Source organism: Rhyacophila brunnea, unplaced genomic scaffold, assembly GCF_057557595.1.
Source record: "Rhyacophila brunnea isolate RB1 unplaced genomic scaffold, BYU_Rbru_1.0 scaffold_20, whole genome shotgun sequence".
NCBI lineage: Eukaryota > Metazoa > Arthropoda > Insecta > Trichoptera > Rhyacophilidae > Rhyacophila > Rhyacophila brunnea.
The window spans coordinates 5,705,136-5,726,896 of NW_028232860.1; the positions used below are offsets into that span (position 1 = coordinate 5,705,136).

The 21,761-nt window shown below is 34.1% G+C and overlaps 1 protein-coding gene across 1 annotated transcript in view; it reads left to right on the forward strand.

Moving 5' to 3' along the window:
* LOC147071114 (protein toll-like) overlaps positions 1 to 21,761 on the forward strand; it is a 110,431-nt gene that overhangs the window by 45,814 nt on the left and 42,856 nt on the right. The gene's annotated exons all lie outside the window — the stretch shown is intronic.

Sequence of the window (21,761 nt, forward strand, 5' to 3'; positions counted from 1 at the left end):
AAACAAAAACACACACCTGACCAAGCAACTAATAATCAAACATACATAATATCTTTGTCATTTAAAAATGTTTGAAAATGTTAATTAGCCATGAAAAATTCACAGCTGCTGTATAAAAAAATCCAATCCCAGTAAGGGCTTTCCCTAACTCCTGTAAAATTGAGCATTCCGGATTTATAAACAGGATCGTTTCCCGTGATACGATATCAGTCGACGTAATAATAATATATTATAACATTCGGCAGTACGAAGAAGCGCGCGAAAGAATCCTCCAATAAATTTACATGAGTCGGCGGTTATTCCCGGGATCCGACTTAATTTGACATGAGTAACTTCATAAATCGGCAGTAAATGAGGCGAGTTTGAGAGCCTCGTGAGTGGAAATTAGGGCTGGCAGGTGTAGAAATATTTCTGAAAGGTTTCCAGTACTTATTTATTTAAGAAAACCATACATTGTGGACATAAAAAATCTAAATTTAAGACGTTCACAATATAAGATTTATATTATAACCAATATTACCCTCACAAGAGAGAAGAAGAGAATATATACCTATTAATAATATTAAAAAAACATAGTTCAATTGGTGGCGCTTTTTGCAGTGGACTGTATAATTTTGATGTTGATGGTGGATGGTGGAACTAAGGGCGGAGGCGATTTAACAAGATGTCAGAAACCGACCTTTTATGATGTTGATGATGGCTCCGTGGTTTGGTTGCACTATCACTCGCCCGATATTGTTTGTTTGGGTTACCCGGTGCGCGGCACTTGATGGTACACTGTTGATGGATGTTGGGTGAGATTAATGAATGATGATGATATGTTGTATGAATGATGAGAGCGGGTATAATATACTAATAATATTATATATAATATAATAATACTATATCAAGTTAACCTAGGCGTAGCCTATAAACAACTTCTGAATCAGTCTATATAACGCAATGTGGCAATACGCACTCGTTTGTTCGCTTGAGCTAACTACGCGCAACGGCTGTCTTGAAGTCACTAAATGTAATTTGCTTCACGGTTACTTGGTCTTGTGACAATAATACTGGGATTTGAGGGAGGTAGGAAGTAATGATTACGGCCACCACAATTTGGCGCAAGTAAAAAGTATTAATTGGAATCCACTAACTAATCAAAATATTATTATTTTAAATTTTCCCTGGTTATGATTTAATCTAGGTATCACACTAAAAGCATTCCATAAAAAGATAAAGACTTTTATTAGGTACTTATTACAGTTTCATATGGTTTGTTGTAGTCAAGCTTTTTGGTTATTATCAACGTCGTGTCAAAGGGAATTTGGCAACCCTAGCGGAGATTCCCCGCGGCTTTCATATCCACGCGTCTGTTGACATTTCACAATGACAGATGGTGTCATAGTCGCTTTCCGCACGTGATAAACGACCAACCGGCCGGCGCGACGAACGGATATGAAATGATAGGTCATGCAAAAACACCACGACTTGCTTGCTGCAAGTTTGCCATTGTCAGCAACTTCACTGCGTTTAACAGCTTCCGGGGAAATTAGACACACATCCGGTCCCCTCATGCGGGACTTACTTCCGCTTCAGAAAATAATATGTAGTTATTCATGGGTTTAATTTGTAATAAACTGTGGAATTTTTGTTGGTTCATATAATAATAATTATTAAAACTCTTTCTCGCACATTTCTAAGAAAGTATCTATTCTCAATAAATATAATATTATTAATACTATCGACTGAAGGTACTTGATGGAATTTTAAATAAAATTCTAATGGATTTAAGTTTTGTACTATTCCATTTGAGTCGTTTTTTGGGAACCAGGTTTAACCTTTTGGCATCTTCAGGCACTATGTGCACTCACCAACAGGTAAATATACATACACTGACGATGAATGCGTTTGATTTTAACTTATATAATAAATTAATACAATAAAGTAGGTAAAAACTTTATCACCCATCTATTCCCACCTTTCTTTATCACCCAAGTCAAGGATCACAATACAGATAACCAACAAATTATAAATAGTCGAAGTGTTTGTAAAAAAATCCATATCATTAATAATACAATCAATAGGCGTATGCATCGTCAAACCCTAAGTCACTCTTTTAGTTCGGATTATAATTGAGCGTAGTTATACACAAAGCAGCCAAGCCACAATTTTGAAAAAAATGAGTTATTGTGATTTCCATAATCTCACACGTTTGTTTTATGTTCTGCACAAATCAACCAAACTGCTGTCATACAAAAATCTAATATAAATGCGTTTGAAAGATTTTGCAAATCGCAGTATATGACATTTTCGATTTGCATAAAGCAACCAAGCTGCTGTCATACAAAAATATCATATGAATGCGTTCTAAAAATATTCCATATTCGTTCTGCAAAAAGCAGCCAAATGATAATATTATGTACTTACCTAAATATTAAAATACTGACTGTAAGGTGTGTTTTTCTACATTTAATTAATAAACATTATTTTCTCAATTACATTACCTATATGTTTTTCATTTTATTATATATAATACAATATACAGATTTTTCATATAAAAAATAGTGCCAGACAGATAAATATTAATGTAATTTACGTAATGTAGTTTTCGAATTATTTTCAGAATTTTGAAATTCCCATAATACTTCAATGACGTAGAAGGTTTTTTTTAAGAAAATAGATGCAAAAATACAAAAATAAGAGTTGGCTGCATTCAAGAATGAACATTCTAAAAAACCCATTTTGCACAAAACAGCCTGGACTGCTAAAGCACCAAAATTTCATAGATTTTATGCTTTTATCTCCTATAAGTTACACAAAATCATATAAATATATAATATCTATCATTCAAAAGGTATAAAAAATAGTATACAGAGGCCGTGTGGATTTAAAGAAACACACTTTACATAAAACTGCATCTATCTCTGTTTGAGGTTTGTGTGGCTTGGCTGCTTTGCGTATAACTACGCTCAATTATGGCTACTATCCGTGGCTTTATTCGACTGTTTTTCACTTGGTATGCTTACATACTGTAGTTTAAATGCTTGAAGATGATAATATCAATCATGGCCTCCACATCCTCATTCGGGCCCCAAGGCTAGGATCTTTGTCGGGCCCCCCTACCTATCGCCAAGGTTAAAGGCAGTGTGATGCTCTACAGTAACGTTTTCCAAATGGCGTTCACGATAAAATTAAGGGTATTTAGTGTATTTTTATTAGGTACTTACATCCACTTGAATAATGGAGTTAATATCAAATAATGACAATTAAAAATTACATCGCACAATCACATATTTTAAAATATAATCATCATTAAAGGAAAATGGCGCCGCAGGCGACTTTTTTAATATTAGATTAAATTTGTGATGTGTGTTTATCTCACTTATTTGGTCGACTCCCCCCATGAGCCCTGTCAGCCTCCCACTTGTGGGGGCCATGATTTCAATATTTGGCCATCCATTTTTTCGACTTATACGTGGTGTAAATGAGAACTCTGCCATTCTTGGTGGTATTGACTTATGTCCCTGATAACTATCTATCGGGATCATTTTTTTCCAACAAGAAAAACAGCTACTCGGCATGTCAGACAGTCGAAAAATAATATTTGTGAAATTTTTGGCACGCGTACGTAAAAAGGTTTGCCAACCATGACCTCAATTGTAATTTTTAAACTTTTAAAAACCATGTTTTTAATTTTTTTCCTACAATAAAACTGCTCAGCATGTCAGACAGTCAATAAATCGGGAGCATCAGTTGTTTGTTCTTCCAAGGTACAGAACTAACTTGCCATTGGTGATGCCAATTGGGGAGGCAATAACTTTGTGCAATCAAATCGCTTCGGATGTTGATATATTCCACCTATGTGAAGATGAGTATAGGTGGGCATTGTTTTATAAATTCTAAAAATAGGGCCCATTAAGCTCATTCGGTGTGCTTCCATGTTTTATATTTTTTCTAATTTTGAACCTATTTACTCTTCATTTTTTTTGACATACATATATTCCTTTCTTCTGTTTTAATACTATTTCTTTGTTTTTAAATGTCATGTTGTGAACGTCTTTAATTTATAATTTATAATGTTCACCGTATGTAAAATGTTTTTTTTTAATCGATGCACAAGGACTTAATGATACGGCGTTCAATCCATACCCTAGATTTCTGGGCACCTGGAATCTGTTTGTGATCGCCATCTTAACCAGATTGCCATACAAAACAATTTTAAAATTAATGTGGCTACATGTTCTCAAATAAAATTATAGGAATATATTAATATGTAACCATACTCACATACCTAGATTGAATACACCAGTGGTGGTAAACCTATGGCATGCGGGTCACTAGTGGCACGCGAGATGATTTTGAATGGCACGCGAATGTTTTATTTTGAAGAGAAAAAATATACCTATAATAATAATAAATGACAGATCGCATTGTATCAAAAGTAGCAGATAAATACTATTCAAGAATAAGCATTACGTTTAATATAAATACATATTATGTAAAAAATTGGTCGGTCCTTAAGCTTTATGCGTCACAAATAATTTTATCGCACTAACCTCATCAGGCGGCGGGGAAAGCCGCGCCGTAAATCTCTGATTTTGATCGATTTATAATGCTTGACACCACTGTAGAGAGAGAATGTCTCATCTGATCGGAGCAAATCTACTGTCAGCTTGTGCGTAAAAAACAAAACTATGGAATAGAATAATAAACAATTTCATTTCTGCCCACAAAAATGGCTGTACCGAATTAGAAAAAATAGCTTGATAGAGTTTGTAGTAGTAATTTTGGCAGACAGTTTCAGAATTGGTGGACCGAAATGTATGGCATTGAAAAAGTGCTAAAGCTATATTATGTGTCCTATGTTCTGTGAGTAAAATCTAGATTCTAGAATATTATAATTTTTAATAGATTACTTAAAAACTATTTTTTCTCCATGAAAAACTGGTCGGCACGTCAAAATAACATCTGATTCAAAAAAGGTTCGCCAACGCTGAAATATACCTAATCGTTCCGTGATTCTCAAGTTAAAAAAATATATTATCTCCCGGTTTTAGCATAGTTGACAAGTTGACAACAATAACATAATATCTAGGTAATAATTATTATAAAACACTAAAAGTTTATAATATTTTGGGAACGAATTTAAATCTTCTCATGAATATCGCAACTGCCCCAATTAACATTCATCAGAAACAATAGCTGTCAGAAAATATAAAAGAGTGTGGGGTAGTCTAGTACAGGCAGAGTGACGCGCTGCAGATAGCCCCCGGCATGGCATATTACTGCCGTAGAACAAAAAACTACCCCGTTCGAACCTTCCTCGCTACATTGCGAAATTGCATCACACTGGAGTACACCCTTCGCGTAAAAAAGTCCACATAAAAAGAGCCCAAATGAAAGGCTCTCGTTAGCACCGGAAGCTTTTTCGGCCCGGATGATTAAAAATCTAGAGTTTCGCGAAAGTTGCAATTTTATTGTTATTGTTTTATTTCTTTTTCTCTTCGCAAAGGAAAGTATAACACTGCAATAGTGTTTGATGTTTCGAAAATATTACGTTGTAGTATACGTAGCATATAGGCAGTGACGTCCCTAGACAAAATGCCACCCCATTTTTTATCATCCTTGAATGACTCAAATATCAAAAAATGTGTTGTATGGATACACCACTAACAAAATATAATAACCACTAAATCTATTTTATTTAAATGCCATCTCTGCTTCAATTGGTTTCAATAGACAATATTGCGAGTCCATGGTTTCAGATGCATTTAAAAATACACCTGATAACTTCCAAAACTTCCTCTTTGATCTAGATTCTAGATCTTTGGATATATTTAAAATTAGATAAGTATGTACCTACCTATAATTCGCAAATTTGCACTTGTCATTGATGGTCATCAAGAACGTTACGTCCAAGGACAACGGAAGTAAACTAGACATCGCGAACCTGACAAAAAAAATACAATCCTGTTAAATCTTATATGTTGATTAATACATTTTATTTCCAACCAGTGAGTTGATTTTTTTAATGGAAAGATATTTCCGTTATTACTAAGGTTTGGTAGCTATTTCTACGCATGCCTAATGAATCCCCTCAATTTGCCGCCCTTCGAATAACCGCTGCCCCCAAGCGACGCTCAATCTGCCTACCCCCACGGGACGTCACTGCATATAGGGACAGGCAGTTGCGGCTCGTCCATATGCACTGCGGTACTGAAGCACTCCCAAGCAAATTGAGACAAATTTAATAATATAATATACATAAATTTATGTATATTATAAAAAATATCAATATTATTAAACGTGTAATCAGCTCGCCCGCGCATCGATACATCCAACGTCCAATAATATTATCATACACCGCGGTAGGTACTTTATTTTGGACAGTACCGATTTCAATAGAATATTCTCGAGTAGGCGACGGAGGGGCGCGGGCAGTGGTGCTCGCAGCTTCGTGCTGCCGCTCAGACAGTCCGATTTCAGTATTTCTCCGTATCTGCGCGTCGCGCGCCACAGCAAGGAATGGAATATAGCTATAATGATTTATTAACATTGTTAAAATTTATTTCTGCAAGCAATTTATGCAAAGTTCTTTATTTTAATTATTAATATAATTAAATAATTATATTTAATTTTGATGTTAATAGTAAAAAATAATCCAAATAAACATTTATTTTTATTTTTAATCAACCACAGCACCCCCAAATATCTTATCCACGAGGTGACACTGGGTACAAGCATAAAAATTATGACTTTCGCTAGAGACAAATTGTTTTTATTAAATTTCTCATAAACGAAAATTTACTAATACCTTGATAAAAACGTTTATGAGTACCTACGACAAAGAAAGTTTTTGGAAGCAATAATCATTTCACTCATTATGAGTAAGATTGAACAAACTAGATTACAGGGGTGACAAACCTGCGCATGAGAAAAAAGTGGACTATGAGCCAGCTTAAAATGTTGTAGTAAATTTATCAAGAGTTTACTAAACCTGGTACAACTTTTATATTAGGTATATGATTAATTTTCATATTTTTTTAAAACTTGCGTAAGTATTAAAACACTTCAATAATTTATTCTCATTTTTATACATACGTAGGCAAATTTGTGGGGTTTTAAGAAATATCTTTACCTAGGACAATCGACGTTAAATTGGAGCTGATTATCTCCAATGTGTTAAAAAATTATCATGAATTCCTTAAGCCTTTCCTTGCTTTGTCCAAAGGTAACCAAAAACTTAAATTTATATCCATATAAAAATAAAAGAAAAATATCCATACCATGAAAATATTTGTAGTATCCAAAAAACCAGAAGGAGCACACCTCACCTTTCAGAAGCGTCCCTTTCTTTCGCGATTGCGAAAATAAATAAAACCCTGTCGCATCAAGTCACGTTCGCTCTCCGCTGGGCCGGTGGGTCGCGCCGGCCGCTCGTCATATAGACCTGGCTAGACCCTTCCGATTCACCTTATTATTCTGTATACAAACACAAAAGGTAAGATAGTGGGTGGTGTCCCTCAGCATTTTTTATAGAGATGGGAACCGTGACTCTATTTTATAATAGGTAATATTTGTGAACAATTAAGAGGTTAGATATTAAGTCGGCAGTACCTATTATAAATTTTTATTATAATAAAACATTGTCCTATTCTATTCCATTAATAACGTCAACCTTTGTCATTCAATCAGTCCTATGAATTTTGGGGATCCGTCTGTATAGCCACATACATCCGTACAATAGAAAAGGATTAAGAAAATGTAAGAGCGAGTCAAATGCATCCTTAGATATAGTTTAAGGGCTGGAATGCTGTATGATGATCGAAAATGAATAATTTGGGGTATCGTTGTGAGCTTAACCTAGATAATCTGTAGACTTTGTAGAAAAAACGTATAATATTATGTTATAATGATCAATGTACTCATCGTCAAATTAACTTTTAATGACCATAAATACAATACGCTTTTTAGTGGACTGTAATTTGGGATAATTGTCGATGTGGATGCTGAGGAAAGGCGGTTTAAATGGGAATCAATCAGGCACTAATTAACCTTGACGTTGTTTGGCTATCTGGCTAGAGTAGGTCCCAGGTTCATGCACTCACGTCCTAGTAGGTGGATGGTTCTGACTGTCGTTCTCCTTGGTTACACTTTTTATGGAATATGAATGGTTATGACAAGTTTGTATGAATTATGAGACGCAACATTTGCTCAAACGATACACCCTGTGCCAGTAACACGGCTTGATAGATGGTCTAAAGCGTCAATTACATTGAGCTTTTTTATGAGCTGATTATTGGCAAATTTATAATCTGCCTGTAAATTCGCCCAGTGTAATCATCGAATAAGCTAATAAGCAGGTTGTAAACACTCCACCTAGAAAAGTTGAAAGCCGGTCAACTTTTCACACTACACGCCAGCGTGTGGGCTTACTGCGTCTGCGCAGTAGAGCGATGGTGGTGGAAAAACGAACTACTCATTTTGAAATTTACATTTTTGACGTTTAATGGAAACATTGTTATGGAGCGTAGCGACCTCCCGGTAAAAAAAACGAACTACGTTCCGTCAAAATCGCTCGCTGGCTTGTGGCTTATCAGCGAATGGAAAGTTTTGTGTGTAATCATGAAGTCGCAGTAGCTGAACCGCCCGCTTTTAAATTCGCCAATAAGCAGCTCGTAAAAAAGCTCAATGTAATTGACGCATAATTGAATAGTTCATAAGGAGACTCGAATTGTATTATTGCTTGTACGACGGTCACACTGTAGCAAGTTGACACGGTCGTGTCTACGAATAACTGCCTTTTTATCAATAACGGGTGATAGATGATGCGCCTGGACGACAACAATAAACAAGAACAGTGTGTATGATATATTTGTGTGGGTTTAATCATCATAATCGGCCCAACCAATTTTTAATACCATACAATTGTCGAATTGTTTTTATCACCGTCGTTATAAATTTAGGATAAAACCATATTTTGTACATCAGACGTCCGTGTTCATTATACCTTTTCAAATATCATCAATTTTAACAAATTAATGTCAAATACTTTCGGTAGTTTATTCAATGGGGTTAGCAATCAACATGACGTATATATTTTATGACAGTTTTATATATTACTATTATCATATAAAAGCCCATTTTTGTAAAATAATTAGAGAGAATAATTATGACAAGATAAAAAGAACTTTTTATATACCACGTTTTTAAATTTTCTGTTGAATCGTATAAACTTGACAATTTTATTATATGTATTAATAGATACTTTTTTTTGTACTTGATAGAAATTGGTACTGAATACTGACATGTCATTTTGACATTTCATATTGATTTCCATAGTAACGCACGTATATTTTAATAATTTAGTTGCTAGGACCACCCCCTTAGCAACCAATAATAGTATTTTACTTTCAACGGATTTTTTTCCGAAATAACTTTTCATACAAAACAGAATTAACTGAAAATGAATTCAACTCTACTTAAAGATGGCTAAAAGTATTAAAGAATGCATTGGCATCGTTTTCTGATATATTCTAAATGTTTCAAATGTTTAACTAGTCGGAAAGTTAGTTAAAAATCGATTGCAAGATTTGTACTCGATAAATAACCATCGGACAAACAAGAATACGAGCTAAGAAAAACGTGGTAAAAATAATTTATATTTTCAAAATAATATGATTTATTAGTAGCACTAATTGTTTTTTCGTCAGTGTTCTGTCGGCAATTGGATACCTATTTTCAGACATTTTAAATAACGTTCCATTTTCAAACCATTCATATCGTCGGGGTTAATTCTTTTAAAATTTAATAATATTAGACTTGTAGGGTACGCGCTCACTGTGGTGGAGTATGCAGTCAAAGGTTAGTTGCCGAATGTATGTTATCTTTTTCTTCAAGTCATGCAGGGTAAAAGTAACAACTATACCTCTTAAAAAAAATATTGTCGTGCATAGTACTCCTCGATCTTTGCGTTTATACACAACATACAAAATATATTATTACGGTTTCAATTTTTATTCCCTTGTTTCTGTCGATTACAAGATTTTTGATGAGAGATTTAGACATTTATTGCGTTAATTATTAGCGTCAGTATAATATTAATTAACAGACGATATAATTTAATTTATACTTGTTTTTTTATTGTAAATCTATTTAATATTTCCGGCAAATTTACAATATAGAAAGTGGTTTCACATAAGTTTCGAAGAATATGAAACACAGTGAAAATAAAAGAAAAATATTTTTTATTCTGCCCATCACTAGTATTAAGTCGATCGGTGAAAGGACGCGTGAATAGATGGAGGGTATTTACCCCAGACTTACAATAAATATTTCCGCGCTGTCAATTTTCTACGTTTCACTCTGGACTATGTTTTATCTTAACACACATAAGTTCAAAAAATCACACACTATTTACATTGAAAAAAAAAATATTATTTATTATAGCCACAATGACCGAACGGTTACAGAGTCGGCTTATAATACCATGGGACCCAGGTTCAAATCCCATGTTTTTTTTAATATGAGTATCGCCCTAATAGGTTGAGCAAGTGGATCACATCATGCAAATATTATTTCACTTGCGCTTCGATTTGATAGGAATACGACTAATAATTTAGGCATTCTAATGTTTAACATGATATTTAATTTTAATTTTGTAATTAATTAATTCAACAGCTGTTTTAATTACAGTTGAAACATGGACTCTCTAAATAACCCACCACGTACCACACTCAGTCTTAATCGAGTGTATTACGGGACACTACGTTTGAGTTGTTTACGCTCGGAGATGTCTCAGGAGCACATACCCAAAACTGAGATCGTCACACTCATATACGAGGGTGGGTCAATAAGTCCTTAGAAAAGCCGACAGGTGGCGCGACTAGTACTGTAAGCGGTTTGTTTTCATGCAGCGGCACTACCGATTCAGTATGCTGCGAAGTTTCAATCAGATTGGTCGGGTTGTTGTGTGTTTCTCGTACATTTAAAAAAAAAAAAAAAAAATGTGGAAAATGGAAAAATGGAAAATGGAGAAAATTGAGTTTAGAGCTGTTATTAAACATTTTAATATAAAAGGGTTAACAGCAAAGGAAATAAAAAATGAGTTGGATTTAGTTCACGGCATATCTGCTCCTTCACTTGCAACTATTTATAACTGGTTAAATGAATTTAAACGTGGTCGTACATCAACAAAGGATGAACCACGCTCAAGACGTCCTGTAGAGGTGACTACACCAGAAATGATCAATAAAATCCACGATATGGTGTTAAGTGACCGAAGATTAAAGTTGAGTGAGATAATTGAGGTTACAGGGATCTCAAAAGGTAGCGTCATTTCTATTTTACATGACAAATTGGGCATGAAAAATATTTTTGCAAGATGGGTGCCGCGTTTGCTCACAGTCGACAATAAACGCAATAGGGTGGTGGCCTCTAAAGCCCTGTTGTCGCTCATGCAACGCAATCCAGATGAATTTTTTCGTCGCTTTGTGACTGTAGATGAAACTAGATGAAAATGGATACACCACTATACTCCCGAGACGAAAGAACAGTCAAAGCAGTGGATTGCGAAGGCAAACCATGTCCAAAGAAGGCGAAAACCGTAAAATCAGCTGGTAAGGTTATGGCTACTGTATTTTGGGATGCACGTGAAATTATTTTCGTTGACTATTTGGAAAAAGGAAAAACAATAACAGGGGATTATTATGCATCTTTATTGGACCAGCTAAAAAACAAAATTGAAGAAAAACGGCCTCATTTAAACAGGAAAAAAATCCTCTTTCATCAGGACAATGCCCGTGTTCACACATGTTTACGATCAATGGCTAAAATTGAAGAATTGAAGTTCGAATTGGTCGACCACCCACCGTATTTGCCAGATTTAGCCCCCAGTGACTTTTTCCTTTTCCCAAACTTAAAAAAATGGCTAAGTGGACAACGTTTTTTTTCAAATGAAGAAGTCATCGATCGGACAAATGCTTATTTTGAGGACCTTCCGAAAACTTATTTTTCTGACGGTTTAAAAAAAATTGAGAAACGTCTAACCAAGTGTATTGAGCTCCAAGGAAATTATGTTGAGAAATAAAAAAAAAATACAAAAATAAAACCTGTTTTAATGCTTTTTTCTAAGGAATTATTGACCCACCCTCGTACATAATACTGTTTAAATAATATTTCTTTGTTTCTAAATGTCATGGTGTGAACTTAAACTTATAATTTGTAATGTCCACAATATGTAAAATAAATAAATAAATTGAAATTAAGAATCGAAATTAACCACAAATAATAAAATAAATGTCATTATAATATTTTATCAATAATTATAATAATCATTTCCCACCATTGCGCGTCCCTACATACTATTTAATAATTACAAATATATACAAAAATTTTATACATCTCTTGCATATACACACTAGAAAAAATCATTTTGTAGAAAAAAAAATACGACACCCGACGTGACTTATATCACTGCTGGACTCGCGTCAGTATGTGTTTCCAATTAAACTAGGGGCATCTTCATGAATCACGACAATTTTAACCAGTAATTGTTTTATGAAATGCTTATTGAATTGCGTTATAATGTTGGCCATCGGTGTTAGTATATTAAATTGATAGTAGTATAAACAAGTAAATGAGATGCATGAGATATTTTCAAATTATGTAGGTCATGGCCCCCACATCCTAAAGCGGGCCCCCAGGATAGGATCTTTGGCGGGCCCCCTACCTATCTCTAAGGATAAAGTCAGTGTGACGCTCTACATTGGCGTTTGACAAATGGTGTATGCAGTAAAATTAATGTGTATATTTAGTGTTTTTTTGTATATCTTAATACTTACATCCATTTGAATTATTATGGAGTTGTCGAGTATCCATACACAATAATTAAACATTGTACAGAAATTGTGTGAAAATACTATCGAAGGACAATAGCGCCGCAGGCAACTTTTTTTACTATTGGAGCAAATTTGTGATATGTGTTTATCTCACTTATCTGGTTAACTTGCCACGCCGGGCCCCAAGCTAGAGCCCTGTGAGCCCCCCCTTTATGGGAGCCATGATGTAGGTATTCAGTATATGGAATGTTACATTCTGAAGTCTTGTATCAAAAAAATATATTAGCAAGTATAAGTACCTACGAAAAACTAAATAATGGAGTGATCCGCGACGTCGGTTAGTAATTAAGGAATAAATTGATACCTATCTTAATTTAATATACTAAAACCGATAGCCAACATTATAACGCAAATCGGTAAGCATTTCATGTAACAAAGACTATTCAAAATTATCGTGAGTAAATAAGATTCCCGTAGGTGAATATGAAAAGCATACTGGAGCGAATCCAGCAGATACAGGTGCAAGTCCCGTCGGGTTTCGTATTTTTTCTTACAAAGTGTGTACATGCATGAAATGTTTTCAAATTATGTATATTCAGTATATAGAATGTTACATTCTGAAATATTGTGTCTTATTCGTTGATTAAAAGAAATAGTTAATAAAAAAAATAAAAATATATTGGGGAATGTTGTGGAGATATCCATAGCATGAGTCTATAAAATTGACTTAACTTGAACTACTTTCTGGTTAAAATTAAATATGTTTCCTGACGCATTTCATTTATGGAAGGCACTCATATGTCCGTCGACCTGTTGTCCTGATGTCCAGTTGTCCAGATGTCCAGTCCAGGCGTCGAATCATTATAGGTTCTAGACCAGTGATTAATAAATAATCTATCCGTAAGCATACGCCGTACGCATATCCGTAAGCGTAAGCAAACAAGACGTATTGTTTAGAGATCACTGTTCTAAACTATAATATAATAATATTATGTTGGCAAATACTGCTCATTTAAAAATGAATATACATCGTGTCCGGAAACTTATACGTATGGAGTTTGCCGTCTCACACTTCACCGTGAAATTTTGTGTCGGAATAAATGGCCACATGTTAAGGACTGTTCAACATCTTTGGGTCGTATTAGTACTTACATAAAATTCGTGTCTAAATAGAACACGGTTCTTGTCGGTTTACACTTTACATGAAGCCAACAGGAAACAAATGTTGAAAATAGCCAATATACTGGATTATTTCGAGGGCTTAGTGTCAAACAACACTATCTACAAAAGTGCAACTTTACAGGAGAGCCAAAAATCGTTATTTTAGATTCTTGTAACTCATCAAGGAAAATGTTTATTTAAAACCTAATGTTAATATTTTATAATTTATTGTGTATTGTACATTTATCTTGCTTATGATGATGTTAAAATTTATAAGAATAGTTTTTAAAAAATATGAAAATAAGGGTAACTTATGTAGTTAGCGTTAAACTTTACCGACGATTTAATAAGAAATTAGAAAAGATTGACATAACGTTGTTTGACTATCATGTAGCCATAAATGTAAAATAACGTTATCTCAAAAAAAAAAAAAACACTTTTTTGTAGATAACGTTCTCTGATTTTAAGCACTCGATTTGTTAAGTTAGGTTAGGTTTTTTAAGAATAATTGAATTTTGCCAAAATCATCTATGCAAATTGAATTAACGTTCATAATGAATCTATACGGTGTACCTATACGGTCATCTCTTTCTGATAAGAAAGCTCTTGGCAAACTGTGCCACGGTGAAATATTTTACGTACTATAATTTACAAGTAACCAATATACATACCTATGATAACTATTGAGGTAATCATGAAGAGACTTTTTTCATGGCTGGGACATGTGTTCCGGATGCCGCCAAAGAGTGCGACACTTCGTACCCTTGTAGCACAGCCTCAAGGGTTCCGTCGTCGTGGCCAGCCCTCCCTCAGCCTGCAGCGGTGCTACAAAAGCGAGGTCTGGAATGGCAGTAGGCGTAAGAGATGGCAATAGATCGATGGAAGTGGCGCGAACTTGTGCTTGCCCTACGCCTCAACGCTGGGTCGAGACAGGGAGAAAGAATAAGAAGAATGGTCGTGTACCCCATTTGGTAAAATTGAATATTTGCATCAGTTTACAAGCACTTATTTATAACCACAGCTATATATAGTCGAGTACCTTTAGGGGGTAGAAAAAATAGTTATATAATACAAGAGACAAAGCCTGAAACTTTGCTGTTATGAAAATCATAACTATCTGGCCGTAGTATATACCAACGGTCGTTAGTTAAAAGTCACCTTACAGCCGGACTGATGCCTCCCATATCTCATTTCGCTAGCCCGTGAGGGTAGGTAAAAGCCCTCATACATTTTTTTCATCATAAATCAAACAAGCTAAGAAAGGACCGCAAATAGATGGCCGAGGATTTTTCGCAAAAGTCTGATAAATCGTGATGAGAGATTATGCAAATTCTGGGACTCCATCACCCGAATATGCACTTTTTTATATCACGCATCCCCCTTTAGGCCGGGCCCACCCCCCATTAGCTGAAATATGAAGATCGAACATTTTATTAATGCCTTCGTCATATTTTTGTGGAAAAAATGAGAGGAATTTTCCATTGAAATAGTAGTTACTTACTTAACTGAGCAAGGGTAGCTTTTATAAGATTTTTTTTTTGCCTCGTTCGCTAAGAATTTATAACATTTAACCTTGTGAAACAATATATTATTTTCTCTTACTAAAAATATCAAACAAACATTTTGAAAACCAAGGGTTTGATTTCCAGTTGGATACAATTATTTATTTTCATACATAATTAAATAATACTAATTTATGAGAATTTTGTATAGTAACTTATAAATAAGTTCTAGCCTAGGGTAGGTATATTTATTAATTGTTTATGGGACAATGACACAGTAGTTCAAACTCCCATTGTGTTTTATGCGTAAAGTGTTCAACCAATGTATGCTACCAACGCTCACGTACACATGCAAAACATGGGCTCTTAATGTAAGAGAAAACCAAAACTTAAGAGTAGCGCAACATATCATGGAAAGGTGCATGTTGGGCAAAATGCATAAAGATCACAAAATAAACCTATGGATAAGAAGACAGACAAGAATAAGCGACGTGATAGAGATCGCTAAGTAAATGACAATGTGCCAGACATATCGACATATCGCGTGGCAGCAAAGAGCTAGGACCCAAGAAGAGTAGAGAGAGCTAGGGGAGGCCTTCGTCTAGCAGTAGATTGACGCCGGCTGGCGATGATGATATATAATATATAAATAATTTAACGCAAATTTAGTCAATGTCTCGAGGGTGAGAAGATGTGCCGGTCATGTTGGTAGATGTGATGGATCTAGAGGTATCTATAAAGTTTATGAATGAACCCCTGGGCCGTCCCTGGAGTAGATGGGTGAATATCGTCAAGAGGGATGCAGCGAAGCTGAGTATCACTGACTGGAGAGCGTAATATCTGGAGGATGATTATGCAGTCAGTCATGGACTCGAATGGTCTGTAGCGCCAGCTTAAGTAAGGATGTAAATTATTACATAAAACATACTATTGTATTATTTATTATATGCGTTTTGCAGATATAATACCCACCTTCCATAGCCCTAAACCGCATAACATTAAAATATGTTATCAGAATTCATTAGTGCATCAGTTACTTTGTCTGAAAGCTCTGTAAAATTATAAAACAATTTATATGTTATATAATTTTTGAGAATTTATGTGAGCGTATGGTATGCCTTGCATTTTGATACTTCTTTTGTAGTAGTTTAAAAATATGTACAATTTAATTATTAATTTCAATTTTTGAATTTCTTAATCCCTTTTTTTGTAATATAATAAAAATAGAACGTGGGGTTTAAAAAATTAATGTTGCTAGCATCACGATAATTAAAATAAATATGTTAACTTTTTAATTAAAAATATTTATCTAGCACTCGAAATATTTTCGTGATTTCCGTGTTATTATTAAAACTTTTTTAATTGTGTTTTCTACTTGTTATTTTATTTATTATTTGAAACAACGTGTACTCGCTTAAAATCCAATCTACAATAAAGCTGTTTGCTTCAAAATAATATTTAAAGTTTCAGAAGATTTATTTTCACAGGTGTCAATTTTGAAAAATTTTATTGTCATTCTTTTGTTTTAGAGAATGAAAGAAAAAAGAGAATCGAAAATACGGATCGACTTAATTAAACGATTAACTAACTAACTGTATCCTCGATAAATCAGATTTATTTAAGGGTGATCATAATGAGAATAAGTGAATTCAAAATTTCAATTCAATATCTATCTACATTTTACTAATAATTTAAACTTTTAATTATCAATATGCATTTAAAAATATTAAAAATAAGCATGATCTTTATTGACAGATTCCTAATTTCTTTCAAATATGACAAAAAGATTTTTTAATAATTCAAAGTTTAACGTTTTTGCTTTCTCTGGAAATTTCGAGCATATTTTCATGTAAATATATATTTATTATAAAAGTATATGTTAAGCATTTGTTCTTTAAATGTCCTACCTGTGTATAATATTTTAATCTGAAATTATATTACATATTTATAAGAGTTTTTATTAATTCCACGATATTTTATTTTAATTTTAAGTCTGTGAGTCGTAAAACCGCTTTGGCGAAATTCAAAACTGGATGAAAAAAAGGTAATGACGTTTTTTTGTTAATTATTAATAACCATGTCCTTGCTTTTTCGTACAAGATGGTTGTTAGTAATTTCGAATAATCACAAACACCCTCGATGATAACCGAGTATTCAAGTCATGGCCCCCACAAGGAGGGGCTGGCAAGGCTCTAGCCTGAGAGCCCAGACTTTAGGGGGGGTGGCGTGGCGGGTCGACCTGATAAGTGAGATAGACACACGTAAAAAATTTGCCCTAATGATGAAAAAAGTTGACAACTCCATAATTCAAGTGGATTTATTATACCAATATATCACTAAAAATACACCCTTAATGTTACCTGAGACAACGTTTAGAAAAGGATTCAGTAAAAAGTCCCACTGCATTATTTTAACCCTAGCGATGGGTAGGGACGACCGCCAAATATTCTGGCCTGGGGGCCGTGGTCCAAGTGCAAAATTTAGTTAATGGGTGGGGCCATCAACTATAATGTACTTACCTATTTTTCAAATTCGATAATGAAGTTTAATGTAAGTATAATATATATTTTTTTAAATATTACGTAACAATAATACATACAAACATTTATAATTATTTATTTGTGGATAGTTGCGCTTTTGATTCTATACACTTTATTTACTTTTTATAATGCTAAAATTGAACTTTTCCTTATTTGAAACTTAATACTTTCGGCGAGGCCATACGCTGTAGACACGGAGCTTTTACGAAATTTGTATTAGATACCTTCTCTTAAATCGTCAAGTTTAATTAGTTTGTGACGAAGTGGAGGGTATTTCCATCGAAGCCTGCCAGTGCTTGCCTCGTTGCGAGTCCCATTATCAGAATCCCGTTCATACCCTGGCGCTCAAACCCCTTTGCTCGTTTCACACACTTCTCGGATCATAAACCTGCGCCAGTTGAGCGTAATTTCGAATTATTTAAAGTTATGTAATCGTTCATATTGTAATATAAACTTTGGGAAGTTGGAAACTTGCCAGCGCAAATGTCATATAAAGGTGTCAATAAAAAGGTGATGTTCATTAACCTTAATGAATTTAAGTAAAACTGACATCGAGACCGTGACAGTTGCTAAATAAAATTGAACAAGTTTTAGTGGCTATAATAATTGTTACACATTACAATCACGCCACGTGAGCGTACGTGAACTCACAGTTACCTCACAACATCACAGCTTTTAAAAGTTTGCTGCATTTTACGACGAGCGAGAAGGTCGTTTCCCATCGAGATTTGACTGTATTACATTATATCGAAGTAGGGATCACGCACACTCTGGTGCTCGCCAACCAAGGTCTTGGGAAGTTGCTCCTGGACATTTAAAGAGCGCCTAACGTTCTTTACGCCACGGTGTACAAATGCATAACGGGTATGTAGACGTGGCGGGTAGTGGAGGGAAAAGCAAGTAACCTCACATCACACTAAAATAGTGAGCAATGTTGTTTTACCTATTATTTAAGTAAAATTATTAGCAAGTTCAAGTAAGTTACAACAAAAAATCTTGGAGTTATCTGTTACGTCAGTTAGTAATTAAACAGTAATACCTACAGTATAAAAGTCGATCGCCAATAGTAGTTCAATTTGGAAAGCGCTTCAGAAAGTATTAAAAGCCATTAGTTAAAGTTGTCTCAATTAAGGGGGATGGTTGTACCTACAGATGCACCTAGCAGAAAAATACGAAACTTGTAATTTGAGACATTTTTTTGATAATTCACAATTTCAACTGTATTAATTAATAAATATGTATCTGAAAACATTAAAAAGATTATTTTTTTAAGTCAAAGATAAACTTACAATTGTAAAAATGTGAATTGGTTACATATTTAATTCCCTAGTTACGTTATTGTTACATTATATTTTGTGGTCATATTTAGTTTAAATTGAAACTTAGAAAAAACTGAAACCCCAATGGAAGAGACCCAGAGGCCGTCCAAGAACGAGATGGGCTGACGCCGTAGAAGTGGACTGGCCTCGTATGGGAAGACCCGGTAACTGGAGAAGTGTGGCGAGAGACCGGAGTGAGTGGAGAGCGGTTGTGGAGGAGGCCAAATCCCACCACGGGATGTAGCGCCGTGGAAGAAGAAGAAGATTTAGTTCGATTTTTGACTAATTCATCGTTTTAATATGTTTATATGTATTTTTAAAAACATCGATTTTCATAAAAATATAAATGTGTATAACTTTAAATCCTTTTTATTTATATCAAATTAAGCTTCAATATTGGGACCAATATTGGGGTGGTTATACTTAAACCATGCCTAATCGAAACCACAGTATGATATAAAATATCTAAAAATATGCCATTTAACCATACATAATTTTAGATATATTAGAAGATATTTTCGATAGAAGATTTTTTTTATCGGTTATGGTTTAGAACAATCAGGATTTAATGTATTAAAAAAACTGACCAACAACGCCAACACCGTCTGTAATATAATATATTCTTAATTCAACGAAAACAAATAAAGTTTGACTGAAAAAGTGTGCATTATTTTTGTCGGGTCGCCCACAATATACTTAAACTATTATGGTTTGGTTTAGGCAGGGTTTAATAGAATTTTAAAAATTAACAACCACCATCTGCAAATTGAATTCTTAGTACAATGAAAACAAATGAGTATGACTGAAAAAGTTTATTGTCCACTATTTATGTCGAATCTTAACAGCCAACCTCCACTCCTTACCATTGCCAAAGTCACGAGTACCAACAAAGGAGGTCATTTAGAAGGCCATGATTATCAAGGTCGATAACTTAAGGAGCGCGCCAGCTTGCAATAAAGCGGTGAAAATATTCAAGAATCAAGAAGATGAACAATAATTATTATTAATGTTTATGTTTGGGTTTACCTCAGTTTACCTTTCACAAACAATATTTTTCATTCAGCTAAGATAGGTGTGTAATAGTTCAATGAATAAAATCATAATATTATTATTACACACGTATGTTTAAGCAAAGGACTCTTATACCTTTTTCCATTAAAATTTAAGTGTTAGTTTGTATTCATGCGTTTACGCTGGTCCCTAAACGAATATGTAAATTACCAATAATGGCAGCAAGGGATTAATACCCACTCAATATTTGCTCTTAATTTTAATATGAAAAGCCTCTGCATTATACCCCAACCTAACCCTATCTAAGACTACAGGGAACCTCCGTAGTAAGGTGAGAGAGGTAAAGATAATAATTGTCTATGTAGGTACGCATTCGTGAAACGGGATATGTTTAGAATTCACCCTTATGATTAATTAAATACATCAACGAAATTTTCACCTTATTTGCATGAGGTAAATAAATGCATAGGTACACGGGAAATGATACTCATATCAAGACTTAATTTGTTACCTATCTGCTGATTGTTAACTTGATATAAATTAAATGAAGAGGATGAGCCTCTTTTAAGTGAAATTATCAATATTTAATAATTAATTTTCCTTTGGTGTCAAAAACATTTGGTCGAGTGTAAAACATTTGCGTCTTACAAAAATTCACAATGTATTGTTTTTTTTAATTTGCATTTAAATAAATTTAATAATCCCAACTGATTGACCGATGGCTAATAACGTTTTTTGCAATGCCCTAAATTTTTAAAATAATTATCAGAGATACACAAGTACTACCAGGTAGGGCAGATTTTCCAAAAGTAAAGTAAATAGTCCAGCAGCGAAGGGTGGAGGTAGGCTGTTAAGATCCGCCATAAATGATGCACACTTAACTTAGTCAGTCATACGTATTTGTTGTCATTGAAATAAGACTACAATTTACAGACGGTGTGGGTTAGTTTTTAAAATTCAATTCAACCCTGCAAAAACCAAGCCATAATTGATAATCGTCAAAGAATACTCGTCCATCTATAGAATATCTAAAATTATGCAATTAAATTATTTTATAACTTTGGATATTTTATAGATAAAATACTATTTGTTATCTATTATAGTTTGGTTTAGGCAGGGCTTTGAATTAAAAATAATAAAAAAAAAACAAAAATATGTATTCTTTAGGGGGGACATGCTCAGCGTAGGTGAAAATGGAGCTTTTATTGCATTTTCAAAGCATGATCCTGGACATTCCTTAAACGTTGTACATAATAATTGAAAATTAAATAAATATAAAGGATAATTTTATTATCCTTTATATTTATTTTAAACATTAAAAAAAACCGTTTAAACCGTTTAAAAAAAAATTTCGGTTAGGTACATGTTCAAACACGCGCGATAACATGATCTTAAGCCCTTCTTTAG